General features: G+C 40.4%; 1 pseudogene; it reads right to left on the bottom strand.

The window, feature by feature from the left end:
- Positions 1-2510: 2510 nt before the first annotated feature.
- On the bottom strand, positions 2511-3298 carry LOC141465979 (uncharacterized; annotated as a pseudogene).
- Positions 3299-16547: the final 13249 nt, after the last annotated feature.

Consider the following 16547-nt stretch of genomic DNA (forward strand, 5'->3'; position numbering starts at 1 on the left):
AGATACATTTGGCTGAAGCTTCATCATCACTCTAATGCTACAATGGTGTTTAATTTTTCACAAGAAATAAACAGCTAATTTAAAATACTTTGAAACACTGTTAATCATAATTGAAGTATCTAATTACACACAATAATTTTGTAATGTTTTAAACATAATGTACTTATGGAATAATTAATTTATTTGTGTGGAAGTAAATTTAATCATATTAATGCTATAAAGACAAATTAAAGCACCATATTTCTTCATTATATAAACATCCAAACCCAGAATTGAAATAACCCCTAATGTACTTAGAAGTAAATGCAGCATTTTCCAAAAGGAATATTACTACATAATCTTGCCAAGTTATTATCATAGTCCCTAATTCTGAGTAAACACATCATAAAATTCCAAGGGAACCAAGGAAAGAAAGAGATTAGAGAAAGCAGCTCTGGGAGAAGAGTCTCATATACTTCAACAGAAGCTGGAATGTGTTAGAATATCAGACTACCGTAATATATGAAGAACTTACTTATCTTCACAGATACGGGAGCCACGAGTTTGTGAAAGTTCTGTGTGAATGTCTCATAGTGCACACAGTAATGTCTAACAGGTTACCATAAGGAAAAGCGGTGGTTCTCCATCAGCTGGCCACCACACAAGTGGTGTTTTCTTAGCCCCCATTCTAATGTAATCTTGCCTAATGTTTCCTCTTGTCTAAGGTAAATTGAAACCTGCCCTTGCTTTCAGTAAGTGGCTAGTTGACATCTAGAGGTCACATCCCACCTACATCATTCGATGGCTATCCAGTTTTTAATTTTTTTTTAGTTCACGTCATGTTTAACAATTATTATATGATATTTACATAGGTGGTCACGTGATTCAGCTTACATCCAGAAAAAAGTTCAAGTAATGAACTGTAGTCCAGTGTTCATCTCCTCTTAGCTCTCTCTGAGTGACAAGATCACTCAAGTTCTGTATGACAGATGTCTGCTGAGAATGTTTCCAACACGAAAAGTATCTTAATCCAAAACATCTGAATCCAGACCTCTAAACTGAAGACAAGGTATACCAGGGTTCTCATCAGGAAACCATCCGTACAAGAGAAAAACTCTTAGTATTTCTCCAGGACAATATGCCTTCCAATTGCACCAGTTTTCTCAGCCTAGGTGTCCACTAGTACACCACTGTACTCAACTTTCCAAAAACCTTTCTGGTCTTTAAGGCCAGAGATATTAATATCAACAGTTTAATATTTGGCAAAAGAAAAGAATTTTTTTTTTTTCCTCAGGTGCTAGTTACCTATGTCCTCGCTCCACTGCCTGCAGTATCATTTCTCTTTGAAGGTTTTGGAGTCATGACTATAAACTTTCTTTTCTAGTGCTTTTATTTCTACACTAACAAGTATTCTATATTTTTAATACATCTTGTTGCTAACTTGATTTCCTGGGAGAACAGGAAATCTTTTCCAGAGATGTGGACCCAAAGTCAAATGTCAAATACTTGTTCTGTCAGTCTGTTTATGGCTAGATGCAGCTAGAGCAGAGTGGCCACGTCCACAGAGTGAGTTCTTGTCCCTAGTTTCCTATGCATACCAGGTAGTCTTAATGTGTTGGTTTATTCTGTTGTGGTTTTCCAGTTCCAGGCTTTTGAAATAATATCTCTGCACACGATAAAAGCAGTGTTTTTATCATATGAAGTACTAGAATATGATACAAATGCATGTGCAGGTGTCCAAGGGTACAAAGTCTAAAAGGCTGACGTTGGAGGAATGTAAAAGATTAAAGACAAAGACTGGCTCATTTAACAATTTCTTTTGGGAGTAATTGTGCATACCTATTGCCTTTGAAATTGCCTGTTGGAGCTACACAAAGCAGAAATAGAGAAAAGTAGCACTCTGGATGGTCCAGGAAGACAACATTCAAGCTTTCTTCCTGGTCTTCTTTCTTTAGTAGCCCAAACATATAATGATTTTTTTTTCCTCAAAACTCACGTTAAAACTGTATCTTTGAGGTAAAGGATTCATTAACATATTCTGAAATAATTTCTTACCAACTATTTTTGGAAACATTATTTTACTGGTTAAGTCTAGGTGTAAAAAGTGGAAGTCTGACACAGTCTCCCTTGTATATGACTTCAGTGTTTATTACATCAGAATACATTTTCTATTAATATCCTCCAAGATTTTATAGTAAAAAAAAAAAATTGTATTAATCTGAACTTTGAAATACTATAGTAAGAAACTTGTTTTCTGTGGTATTCAATATCCCAAAAAAGCAGACATCTGCAGATGTACATTATGTATTGCCAGCAGTAATTTATTAGGCTTCAGGGATGCAAGATTCCAACACCCATGTTTCAGCACTTTCAAACCTCCTAGGCTTTGGCACTAAGCCTAACAGACTACTTTATGCCTGGTTTTAGTCATTAGTTGCTGCCAATGTTCTGTTATGAAGATGACACCTTAATACCTGGCTAACAATGAAAATTATTCTCTTTGCAAACTCTTCACTCCTGCCTATATCTCCCTAAGCATCTGATTCTTTACTTACATTGCTTTATTTCTCCCCTTGAAATAACTTATTCCATTCATGCAGAACTTTGTGCTCTTCTTGGAGAGCTTTCTCCAGATTTTGTAGGGCCTATTTCTCATCTTGAAGGGCCCTGTTCTCCTCTTGGAGGGTAAATTTCTCCTCACTGAGGCATTTTTTTCCTCTTGAAGAAATTTCTCCTACTCCAGAATGGCTTTCTTGTCCTTTTGAACACCCTTAAGCTGCTCCTTGAAGGCCTTGTTTTCCTCCCATAAAGCTAAAATCTTTTGCTGAGGAGCTTTTTCCTCCATTGCAAATGCTCTTTCTTGTCCTTTGAGAGCCTTAATCTCTCTCTGAGGGCTTTATTTTGTTGTTGGAGGGTCTTTTGCTGTTTCTCAAGGTGCTTTGTTTCTTCAGAAGAGTCTGTATGCTTCTCTTGAAGGATTTTATTCTCTTCCATGGGACTTTGTTCTGTCTTTGGATACTTTGATTCTCCTGATAGTACACTTTGTTCTCCATACAAAAAAGCTCTGTTCTTTTCCTCAAGGAAACCTCTTCCAGAGCATTTGGTTAAATTGTGCCATGCAAGAGGAGATGGCAGATGGGGGCAGCGGAGATAAATTACTGGTCTTCCTTAACGAATCCTTTCAGTCAGACATTTTGTCACTCAGCTGGACCACTCATAGGCTGTGCTATGGTGCAGTTGGGTGAGTCCACCTTTCATATTCAGTAGTCATGAAACTGAAAATAGAGGTTATTGGTCCATAATAACCATATTGGCCCATTCTCCTCAGGATGACATATAAATAAATAAATATAGCACTAAATTTGAAATAAAAAGAAGGTAAAACAATGCTGATATTTAACAAGTATTGTTTGTTTTTGCATGTGCTGAAGTATATGCAGGAAATTCAATTAAACTTCTATAGATATGTCAGGGATAAAGGCAAGACTAAGGAAGTTGTGGGCCCTCTCCTGAAAGAAACGGGAGACCTGGCCACCCAGGATATGGATCAGGCTGAGCTACTGAACAAATTTTTTGCCTCAGTCTTCACTGGCAAGGGCTCTAACCACACTGCCCAAGTCATGGAAGGCAAAAACAGGGGCTCTGAGAATGAAGAACTGCCCACAGTAGGAGAAGATCAGGTTTGAGACCTCTTAAGGAACCTGAAGGTGCATAAGTCCAGGGGACCTGACGAAATCCATCCACGGGTCTGGAGAGAGCTGGCAAATGAAGTTGCTAAGCCGCTTTCCATCATATTTGAGAAATCGTGGCAATCTGGTGAAGTTCCCACTGACTGGAAAAAGGGGAACATAACCCCAATATTCAAAAAAGGAAAAAAAGAAGACCCAGGGAACTATAGGTCAGTCAGCCTCACCTCTGTGCCTGGCAAGATCATGGAGCAGATCCTCCTGGAATCTCTGCTAAGGCACGTGGGAAATAAGGAGGTGATTGGAGACAGCCAACATGATTTCACCAAGGGCAAATCGTGCCTGACAAATTTGGTGGCCTTTTATGATACTGCCACAGACTTGGTGGACAAGGGCAGAGCAACAGACATCATCTACCTGGACTTATGCAAAGCGTTTGACACTGTCCCGCATGACATCCTGGTCTCAAAATTGGAAAGTCACGGATTCAATGGATGGACCACTCGGTGGATAAGGAACTGGCTGAATGGCTGCACTCAAAGGGTTGTGGTCAATGGCTCCATGTCCAAGTGGCGGCCAGTGACGAGTGGTGTTCCTCAGGGGTTGGTACTGGGACTGGTGCTATTTAACATCTTTGTCGGAGACATGGACAGTGGGATAGAGTGCACCCTCAGCAAGTTTGCCAATGACACCAAACTCGGTGGCGCAGTTTACACGCTGGAGGGAAGAGATACCATCCAGAGGGACCTGGACAGGCTTGAGAGGTGTACTTGTGCAAACCGCATGAAGTTCAGCCAAGCCAAGTGCAGGGTCCTGCACCTGGGACGTGGCAATCCCAGGCACAAATACAGGTTGGGCGGAGAATGGCTGGAGAGCAGCCCTGAGGAAGAGGACTTGGGAGTGCTCGTGGTTGAGAAGCTCAACATGAGCCGGCAGTGCACACTGGCAGCCCAGAAAGCCAACCGCATCCTGGGCTGCATCAAAAGAAGTGTGGCCAGCAGGTCACGGGAGGTGATTCTACCCCTCTGCTCTGCGCTCGTGAGACCCCACCTGGAGTACTGTGTCCAGCTCTGGAGTCCTCAACATAGAAGGGACATGGACCTGTTGGAACGGGTCCAGCGGAGGGCCACGAAGATGATCGGAGGGATGGAGCACCTCTCCTATGAGGACAGGCTGAGAGAGCTGGGGTTGTTCAGCCTGGAGAAGAGAAGGCTCTGGGAAGATCTCATAGCAGCCTTCCAGTATCTGAAGGGAACCTACAGGAGAGCCAGAGAGGGACTCTTTCTCAGGAACTGTAGTGACAGGACAAGGGGTAATGGTTTTAAATTGGAAGAGGGGAGATTTAGATTGGATACTAGAAAGAAATTCTTTACTGTGAGGGTGGTGAGGCACTGGAACAGGTTGCCCAGAGAAGTTGTGGATGTCCCATCCCTGGAAGTGTTTAAGGCCAGGCTGGATGGGGCTTTGAGCAACCTGGTCTAGTGGGAGGTGTCCCTGCCCATGGCAGGGAGTTGGAACTCGATGATCTTTAAGGTCCCTTCCAACCTTAACCATTCTATTCTAAATTAAATTTCACCAGACCGAGTTAATAATAACAAAGAAAAAAGAAGGGATATTTCCTTTTAGAATCCTAAAACTTTGGGAATCTTTCTCATGAACATACAGCAAGGTCTAATGCATTCATGGAGGAATCTAGGGTCTTAATACACTTCTTTAGGTATAATTTTCTTTGCTTTTGTTTTTTTATCTTTTTTTTTTTTTTACTGTGTGATTATGTATTTATTTTTTCTAGAACTGTCACCTTTCTTAAACCTAAATTTGCTGTTTATGCTGTTTCTGTTACAACTGTCTTGATCCAGACCAGAGACAGCCTTGAATTTGAGCTTACCTTATCTTTCAGAGAAATAGAGACCAGTAAAATCTATACATAAAGTGACAAAAAATAAAATATAAATATAACCCTTTCAGAGGTAGAGCTTAGGAACTCTTCTCTTCAGGCTTGATTATATAACTGAGAAAAGGTGCAATTAAACATTTTTTGTTGTTGTTTATTCCTTATTCTACCCTCCTGGGAGAAAGTTACGTTGTTTAGATTGGAGTGAAAATACAGGCTAAGTAAGATTTTAAGGAGCTTAATTTCTATAAATAGGACACTATTTTAATACCGGGCATGTTTTGGATATATGCCTGGTGTTTGCTAGGACATACTAAACAATTAACCACTATGCCCCTTAATCATATAATTTATATCTGCAGCTAAATACTTATATATTTATGTGTATCTAATGAAGAAACCCACAGATGTTCAGAGAAACTGTATTATATCTGTGGAGTATCCAGCAGGAAAATTATGATAAATTAAGGAAATCATACAGTACTTACTGTTGTGTTATCCTTGAATCAGGCTGCCATCTGGCAGCTCATGGCAGAGCTGTCAGGTGAGGCTATCCTCAGTGATGTCTGTTCAAAACGCGTAGTATCAGTGACACAATAATGAATGGCACTGGTGATCATAAAAGTTGTGATCCTCTGCAGGTAAGCATAAATATTTGTAGGTTCAGGATTCTCTAGCAAGATAGTCTTTGTATTTCTCAATATATTTTTCATGCTTCTTCATCCACTATGTTCATTCAAAACATTATTGTCCAGCTGGATAAATGGTTCTTGACATTGGTATTGATGGCTGCCATTAAATATTTTCTTACATAGATTCTGAAGGTGAGTTTTTACTCCTAGCTACCTTGACATAAATTGGGAGAACTGTATATGGAGTTATTTTCAAATTACCGAGTTTGCATAGATTAAATATATGGTCTCTATATTATAAAAGTTAGACTAGGACTAGTATTTACAATTACAAATGTTTGAGTAAATTTAACAAATATACATGGAAAGTGATAATTAAAGAATAAAAGAGTATGATGGTAGGCTGACTGCAATCTTCATTGCCCCACAGACAGTGTTCTTGTTTGTCAACTCAAACAAAATCCATGCATTCTACGACAACCATTTCACTTTGTTTGAATGAGAGGATGCATTACTTAAGACACATGCACATCTTAGATTACACCAGTAACTTGTCCACTCTTTATGAATTTATTAATTTTTGGGGGCAGAGGAATACTGTATTCCAACTAAAGTATAAATTTTTTTTCAATATTTGTTATCCGATTGAAGCAACTGATATACTCTTTTTCGTCATACACTGTGTGCTCAGGATATTAAAAAAAGAGGTGGACGAGGCACTTTCAAGTCCAGCGAGCTTAAAATGAGATTTGGTAGTTTTGTTTAAATCACTACACACATCACATCATCCCTTTGTGCTGTCTCTCAGCTCTGTTCTGTATGTTAATTAGGTAGGGAACTGAAATATGGCATGTAAAATGCTCAGTAATCCCAGGAGATGAATATACACAACTCGTGCTGAAAATTTTGCAGGATGATCAGCCCGCTGAATCCTTTCCTCCAGGATATTTGATTCCCTTGCCTGCTCACACAAATTAAAAGGGCAAAGCAGATGAGTAATACTGAAACCTATAATATCAAACAAGATCAGTATCTTGGGTTTGTGTATCTTTCGCAATCCTTTTCCTCACTTTAACTCCTCAGGGACAACTTAAAACTTATTTCTTCCACACTTGTCACCAATATAAGTCTGAACATTATAGCTCAGTTAATTTTCTCTTCTGTTTTCTTAAAAACGTCATTGTGAGTAAGCAAAAATAGTTCAGGTAAGTCAGTACATGTTGTAGGTGTTTTTGTGTCAAAACATAAAGCTTAAAGTAGCACTGGTTATTTTGACATGTAGGCCATTTCCTTTTACAATTTAGGAATATAAGTAGTAGGAAAAAGCTGTGCTTTCAACAAGTAATAAAAAATAAGGTAATATTTCCTCTTCAGGATCTCCTGGGTCTTACACCCCTGATTTCTCAGGACCCTGCATAGGAAAAGAAAGGATAATCTGAGCTTGGAAAAGAGAGATTTTTATGAACCCAGTCCATAGTCAGAGTAAAACAATGCAGCTGTAATTACCCCAGTAATGATTTACTCCGCTACAAATTCTTAACATTATTTTCCCATTAATGGAAAAAAAAAAAAAACAACTAAAATATTAGGTATACCATGAGTTAACAATATGTAACAGACAATATGGAAATGCAGGCTAGCTTGCAATATTTTTAAAAAGGTGGTTTTTTTTAAAAAAAAAAGATTGTAAAACCTTTTCTAAAGATTTTTATTGAACATTCTTGTATGATACCTGTATGTTCACACTGCTGTTGGCTAATCATAGGAGGCGTGAAATATAGCAGAATTCTAAGATAACTCAAATGAATAGAAATATTTAAACCAGTCTTTATAATCTTTCAGAGACTACATTTTACTACTATAATTCTTGTCGTGAGCGCTATGAGTGAAGGCGATGGGAGTATATCACTGCAATGTAAGGTGCAGATGCTGATTTCAAGGGGACAATGTATGTAAGACCTAGTATAATAGTGAAAATAATGGCCTAAGCAAACTATGATTTCAATTTACTAATTCTTAGTTCTGGTTGTTCTGACCAGAATGTAAAAATTATGTTTTTCAAAATAAAGTTTTAGTCTAGAAATTTACATTACAGTGAAATGCAGCAATGCAGACTTTTTTATGAAACTCACTCTGAGTGGATGTATACCACAACAGCATATGTGGCATCCATGAAAGACACAGAGAAAAGATTTGAGCTCCTGCTGTAAGCCAGGCAAAAACTCAAATAAAAGCCAGTTTCACTTATATCCTTTTTAAATGCCTCAACCACCCACTTTTAGATGTACTGTTCAATAGAAATGAGTAGCACAGTAGGTGTATTCTTAACTTTCCAGGTGACACAAGCTAACAATCCTGATCAATCTCTGACCACTACCTCAGAATAGCTAGGCCTACAAAAAATTCAAGTATGTGCAAGGAAAAACAGCATAGTTCAAAAAAGTAAACTTTTGAAACCTAAATCACACATTTCGTAGCTTCTATTACATATGCCGGTTGCTGTTGGATAAACCAAAAAATTCAGACTGGAACCTAAAAACCTAACTAGCATATTTGGCCCATCTGGCGTTTTTACTATTCTGACAATTTTATGCTGATGTGGCTTCTTTTTTAGGTCATTCAAACTCATGATTTTCTCTCCCAAGTGGATATAAAATTTATGTTGTTGCTTCCAGGAGACTGAAAACCTGGTCTAAGACAGATCTTTGCTCTACCTGCCAGAGATTAGCAGAGTACCGCAGAGAGCAAAAGTTGATGGTGCTGTACATCTGTGCATTCAACATTCGGTGGCACTAAGCCACTAGTCTCTTTTCTGCATGACCAACTGACTAATTACTGTACTTGGCCTTTTTGAGTCCCTTCAATTAATGCAATGTGCAGTTGCACACAGTGATGGAGTCACCCATACAGAACAGAATCCAGGCCAGAATTAGGCTCTAAGTCCCAGAAGCACCTGTTACAAATACAAAGTGTCCAGATGGTCTAGTCTTTGTGGGGAAGTGTCAAGAATTGACTTATCTGTCTTTCTTACTTTTGGTTTAAGGTCATAAACACGATTCTTTTGAAGCAGAAAGCCAAACACATTTAGAGGAAAAAAAAAAAGAAAAAAAGGGAAAAAAAAAAAAAAGAAAGAAAGGAACCTTAGGACAAATGCAAAACCCATTGCATTTGTAAATCTTAATAACCCAATGGAGCGCATTGTTATCACGTTCCGGGCAGGCAAATGGGATTAGCTTGTGATTACAATGCAGCCTTCAATATAATTAGATAGATTTATTTAAACACAGCTGTAAACCATAAAAATGTGAAATATTTAGTGACCATAAATTCCACAGTTTGTAAATTCAAATTTAAATCTCCAATCAGCTATTTTTCTGTGGTTTTGTTTAGGAACAGTAGAAAATATTGCTCTTCTTTCACTTTCTTTTTTATGGATATCAGTTTTTTGAGCTTATAACAGCAAGGAGTGTTCCCGAATGCTGATTCGCTTTCTAACAGTACATTGCTTCATTCATGAATGTTTTTCCTTCTTTGAAATGTGACATTTGAAATCAGTGACTCCATTGACAATAATCATAGAGTATGCATCCAATGCCTTCTCATGAGGTGGAGGAAGAAATATAGAGTTTTATGTCTGCTTCTGAAAGCAGTGAGGATATCTCAAACAAGAACTAGGAACAACAGCAGTCATGGCTTCCTTATAAGATTGTTTTAATAAAACAAATCATGGACAATATTAACAGCAGTAAAAGTAATAACTGTCTGTTTCATGCATTGCTGAAAACTCTTCTTTTCCTACTTTACATCTCTGCTTCTTTCTTTCCTTCCATCCACACTTCTCTGCTCTTGCTGCCTTTATATAGCTGCTCAACATGAGAGAGAAAAGAAAGAGGGGTAGGAGAGAAAGAGTGCATTGAGGAAGGGAGAGAAGAAGCTATTTCAGTAGAAGGAAAAAGGGAGGAAGGTAATAAAACATATTTTCTGACCACCAATCATTTGGCTTGTATCAAATATTTATAGTTCTCTTTAGTGTCTATAAACTCTAAAGACCTTAAACCCAGACTGAAATATACCTGCATGTTTATTTAACACAAAAATAAACACACCCCAATTAGCTTTCTGAGCTCCTAACCCTAATTTGAACAACAGTGGTAAATGAATTCATGATGGTTACATTGAAACCATGCTTATTTCTATTACTCATAAGTACTGATATAATATTGGCTACCATAAATGTGCAAGAGACATCCAATATTTTTAAGCCTAAAGTACGGTAAGTAGCAGATGCCACCGATAAGTATGGATTGGTTTTATTTTGTAGTTGATGAATAATTTTCCTTGGATTTTTAAGAATGTATACTGAACAAAATTTCTGTATTTTCAATGGCTCAAGAGACATATGCTACTTGAAGTAAATCCAAGTGAATTTACTCACATGATGTTTTAAAATAGGAACATTAATCAATGTTTTACTGGATTTTGGAAGAATCTTCTCACAGATTCTTCTCACGGAAGTGGCATGAAGAAAGGATACTTTTAATTATGTCCCACAGAGAGACTATGCAGTATTTGCTCTTAATTGTAAAAGTGATAGGAAAGCTAAGCTGCTATTTTTATTAAAAATGTGGAAACACAATACAGGGCAGAAAGGCTGAGTCATACTTCCTTAAGCTTCATCCTCACTTTATTTGCTTAGAAAACTGATGAAATATTGCATGTCTTAAGTTCTAAGAAAGAACAGTGGATCCACCAGTGAAGGTCTACAGCTGTGGGTGTTTATCTGGGCATTGCCCTGGTTGTGTCTGAGCAGTCAGATGTGAGGCAGAGCTGCGCTTCAGACCCATATATGTAGGCAAGCATGTGTTGTAACGGAAAAATACTGGGCCAGATCCAATCACCTGACAGAGGTGAGGCTGCTGGAGCTCCATGCTCCCAGGTGCAACCTGTAGCAAGGCTGAGCATGTATTCCATGTAGGCACATGCATATAGACCACACATATTCACCATAAATATACATATGTATAGGGCAGACTGCACAGATCAAGACAGACAGACACATTCAGCCCTCATACAAACACAGACACCACCAGCAGCCTCATTCTGCTCCCCTTCTTGGCTGAGAAGGATGGTCCACTAGTGAGAGTATATATATCTATACACATAGACACAAGGTGAATCCCTCTAGCAGCTGGGCTCAAACACAGCTCAGTGGGTACCCCTGGATCCCAGTCTCCCTGGTTGCTGGTATTTGGACATATGAACCCCTGAGGCCATAACGCTACTCGCATCGCTAGTACAGAGCCTCTCTCTCTCTCATACACACACACACCTGGTCAGAACTTTGTTGGTCTCCCAGTAGTCATAGAATCATAGAATCATCTAGGTTGGAAGGGACCTTTAAGATCATCTACTCCAACCATCAACCTAACTCTGATAAAAAAAAAAAAAAAAAAAAAAACAACAGAAAAACCAAAAGAAAACCATACAAAAGGACTCCCCACGTTACTAAACTATGTCTCTAAGCATTACGTCAACCCGTCCTTTGAAGACCTCCAGGGATGGTGCCTCAACCACTTCCCTGGGCAGCCCATTCCAATACTTAATAACCCTTTCAGTGTAAAAATTCTTCCTAATACCCGATCTGAACCTCCCCTGGCACAGCTTGAGGCCATTTCCTCTTGTCCTATCGCCTGTGACTTGGGAGAAGAGACCAATCCAACTCCTTTCAGGTAGTTGTAGAGAGCGATAAGGTCTCTCCTCAACCTCCTTTTCTCTAGGCTAAACAATCCCAGCTGCCTCAGTCTTTCCTCATAAGGCTTACTCTCCAGACCCTTCACCATCTTCATTGACCTTCTCTGGACCCGCTCCAGCACCTCAATGTCTTTTTTGTGGTAAGGGGCCCAAAATGGGACACAGTACTCAAGATGGGGCCTCACCAGTGTCCAGAACAGGGGGACGATCGCCTCCCGAGTCCTACTCACCATGCTGTTCCTCATACAGGCCAAGATACTGTTGGCCTTCTTGGCCACCTGGGCACACTACTGGCTCATGTTCAGCTGACAGTCGACCAACACCCCCAGGTCCTTTTCTGCCAGGCAGCTCTTCAGCCACTCTTCCCCAAGCCTGTAGCACTGCATGGGGTTGGTTTGACCCCATGCAGCATGTTGTAGTCAGCCTCCTGTGGTCTTGCTCTTGGAGATTTGCACACAACCCAGTCTCCTTGACCACTTCACTTATTCACTGGCTAGTCCAGCACGATCTTTGCTTAGCCATCACACGTTCACTTGCATGCCCATGCTCTCTACAGGTGCTGGCACAACTAACACAGAAGTCTCATGACATGAGGTCCCACTCCAGTGGCTGGCAGTTAAGTTTACTCAGACCTGCCACATGGGCCCTCCAACCTGTGATCTGACTCCATTTGCTGCGCTAAGACCCCCATACACATACATACACACACACAGAGTCCCTCACCCAGGAAAGAGTTAAAAAGGGAATTTAATAAGAAAACAGGGCAGACTGACCCCCATACACAGAATGACCCCCATTCACATACACACAGACTGACCCCCATACACATACATACACACACACAGAGTCCCTCACCCAGGAAAGAGTTAAAAAGGGAATTTAATAAGAAAACAGGGCAGACTGACCCCCATACACAGAATGACCCCCATTCACATACACACAGACTGACCCCCATACACATACATACACACACACAGAGTCCCTCACCCAGGAAAGAGTTAAAAAGGGAATTTAATAAGAAAGCAGGGCAGACTGTTCTGACCAGGTGCAGGGCATAGCCAGACAAGTGTACCGACCAGCAAAATATTTACATGACTGAGTCCTTTTTATCCCCTTATGCATCTGTTTTCCCACCCTTGTTCCCCCCCCAGATCGCCTAAATCAATTTCCTTCCTTTGCTTCCTCCTCAAAATATGCCATAATAAGTATTGTGTACTCCTGTAATGCTCTTCCCCTGCAACCATAACGTGTCCTACACCCCTGGATAGCAACCCACCTCAGTCCAAAAGGAGCTCCAACATTGTCTTATTTTGGTAGATTTCATGTCTGAGGCTTTTCTGGGGCAGCCCTGGGACAGGGCCAGACAAAGTGGTCTTTCCTCTGAGTTTTTAAATTGGGTTCCTGTCTGCCGTGGTGCCCGTGTACTCCTCTGGGCTTGTGGAGATGGGTCTTTGATGGGCTGATAGCTCCTGTGATTGGGTGGAGAGTAGCCAGGGCAGAGTAATATTTTGTGCCCTCTCCTCCCCACTATCATCTTTCTGTACTCCGCTGTGGGCATGCAGACAAGCTCTTACCACGTAACCTAATATGTATACCTGCTACCACACCCGCACAGTCTGCTCAGTAGAGTCTGCTTCTAGAAGCCAGCTTTCTCTATTGAAAAGTATGAACTAAGTGCAACTGTAAGTAATCATAGCTGCAAAAAATATGTATTTTAAGGCCACCAGGTGTCATTCTGTTGGAAACTCATATTCATGTCATCACCCATACAATTGTTATAGAGTAAGGAATATTACAAAAATTTAGTCATACATTAGTATGACTAATTATGGAAAAGACCTCTATTTATCTTCTAGATAATAACAGATAATAAATTAATCTTCCTAGTTTCTAACTGCAAACAATACATATCATATAAAGATAGCTATATGTTTATATTTGTGTTTATATATACACAATTTAATATATATAGATATTATTATAAATGACAAATTAGGTGGTTTCATGTCATTTTTTTTTGTTTTCATCTCATACTGAGTAAAATTCATCCCACCTAACTTCTGATGTCTAATAGCTAAGCATTTAGGGAGAAAATAAGGAGAGCCAAAGCGCAGCTAGAGCTCAACCTAGCTACAGCTGTTAAGGATAATAAAAAATGTTTCTATAAATTCATTAACAACAAAAGGAGGATTAGGGAAAATCTCCCTCCTTTATTAGATGCAGAGGGAAACATAGTCCCAAAGGATGAGGAAAAGGCTGAGGTGCTCAACGCCTACTTCGCGTCAGTCTTTAACAGTGGAACTAGCTGTTCCCTGGACACCCAGCCTCATGAGCTAGGAGACAGGGAGGGGAAGCAGAATGAGAGCATCACAATTAAAGAGGAAGAGATCAGTGACCTGCTATGCCACTTGGATGCACGCAAGTCTATGGGACCGGATGGGCTACACCCAAGAGTGCTGAAAGAGTTGGCAGACGTGCTCGCCAAACCACTTTCCATCATTTACAGGAAGTCATGGCTAACTGGGGAGGTCCCAATGGACTGGAGGGTGGCAAATGTAACACCCATCTACAAGAAAGGCAAAAAGGAGGATCCAGGAAACTATAGACCTGTCAGTCTAACCTTGATACTAGGGAAGGTCATGGAGCAGGTCATCCTGAGTGCCATCAAAACCCACATAATGGGCAACCAGGGGATCAGGCTTAGTCAGCACGGGTTTATAGAAGGCAGGTCCTGCCAGACGAACCTGATCTCCTTCTATGACAAGATAACCAGATTATTGGACAAGGGAAAGGCTGTTGATATTGTATACCTGGACTTTTGAAAAGCATTCGATACTGTCCCCCATACAATTCTTGTGGAAAAACTGGCTTCACACAGCCTGGATGAGCATACGATCTGCTGGATCAAGCACTGGCTGACTGGAAGGTCCCAAAGAGTGGTGCTCAATGGATTTAAATCCAGCTGGTGGCTGGTCACAAGTGGTGTGCCTCAGGGCTCAGTGTTAGGACCATTTCTGTTTAACGTCTTTATTGATGATCTCGACAAGGACATAGGGTGTATCATCAGCAAGTTCGCAGATGACACCAAGTTAAGCAGGAGTGTTGATTCCCAGGAGGATAGGGAAGCTCTACAGAGAGACTTAGATAGATTGGATCATTGGGCCAAAATCAATGGCATGAGTTTCAACAAGGGCAAGTGCCAGGTTCTGCACTTGGGCCACAATAACCCCAAGCAGCGCTACAGGCTTGGGGAAGTGTGATTGGAAAGCTGCCTGGAAGAAAGAGACCTGGGGGTTCTAATTGACAAGCGGCTGAATATGAGCCGGCAGTGTGCCCAGGTGGCCAAGAAAGCCAACGGCATCCTGGCTTGTATTAGAATTAGCGTGACCAGCAGAAGTAGGGAGGTGATTGTGCCCCTGTACTCAGCACTGGTGAGGCCACACCTCGAGTATTGTGTCCAGTTTTGGGCACCTCAATACAAGAGAGATATCGAGGTGCTGGAGTGAGTGCAGAGGAGGGCAACGAAGCTGGTGAAGGGCCTGGAAAACAAATCATACGAAGAGCGGTTGAAGAAGCTGGGACTGTTTAGTATGAGGAAGAGGAGGCTGAGGGGAGACCTCATCACTCTCTACAACTACTTGAAAGGACACTGTAGAGAGGTTGGTGCTGGTCTCTTCGCACAGGTAACTAATGACAGAACGAGAGGGAATGGCTTCAAGCTCCAACAGGGTAGGTTTAGACTGAACATTAGGAAAGAATTTTTTGCAGAAAGAGTGGTCGGGCATTGGAATAGGCTGCCCAGGGAGGTGGTTGAGTCACCATCCCTGGATATGTTTAAGAGCCGTTTAGATGTGGTGTTGGGGGATATGGTATAGGGGAGAACTTTGTAGAGTAAGGTAGATGGTTGGACTCGATGATCCCAAGGGTCTGTTCCAACCTAGACGATTCTATGATTCTATGATTCTATGATTCATTTAAATCCAAGTAAGTCACTTCAGACTTTCTTCATAGTCACCTCAGAGAAATACATACTTCCGGGGGGAGATATAGGCATCTAAGAGAAGTAAAATGAATCACTACTATCATCTAGATGTGCTTACCTTTGTTCATTAATCCAAGATGACTAGCTAAAACTTAGATATCTATACTTCAGGTAAATAAAGTAGTTTGAATCCAGCTTCATGTAAGACAAAGGTAGAAAGCAGCTGTCAGAGAACATCTCCACATCCATCTCAAATCCAAAAGTTTCTTTTATTACATCTTTTCTGTAAGAAGAAATTCAATAGAAGACCAAGAAATTAAATGTTGATAGCATTTTTCATTTCCTTTGAAAATGACTTTGTGAAATTCATAGTCATGGGCACACAGGTCATTTAAGAGAAAAAGACCTAATTTACTGGAACACACCAAATCAGTATCTGACAGAGAAAAGACATTTTTACCGTCTCTTCCTAACTTGATTTGACATAAATATGAGGAAGAATTAACATCCTGAAGCATGTCATGCTTCCACTCCTACCTGTTCAGTCAGTGACAGGGTGAAACTGTAGCTCTTCTCATCATTCTTAGTAGTAGCATAAGATCTTTTGCTCAAAGACACAGCTG

This window comes from Numenius arquata, chromosome 1 (genome assembly GCF_964106895.1).
Source record: "Numenius arquata chromosome 1, bNumArq3.hap1.1, whole genome shotgun sequence".
Lineage (NCBI taxonomy): Eukaryota > Metazoa > Chordata > Aves > Charadriiformes > Scolopacidae > Numenius > Numenius arquata.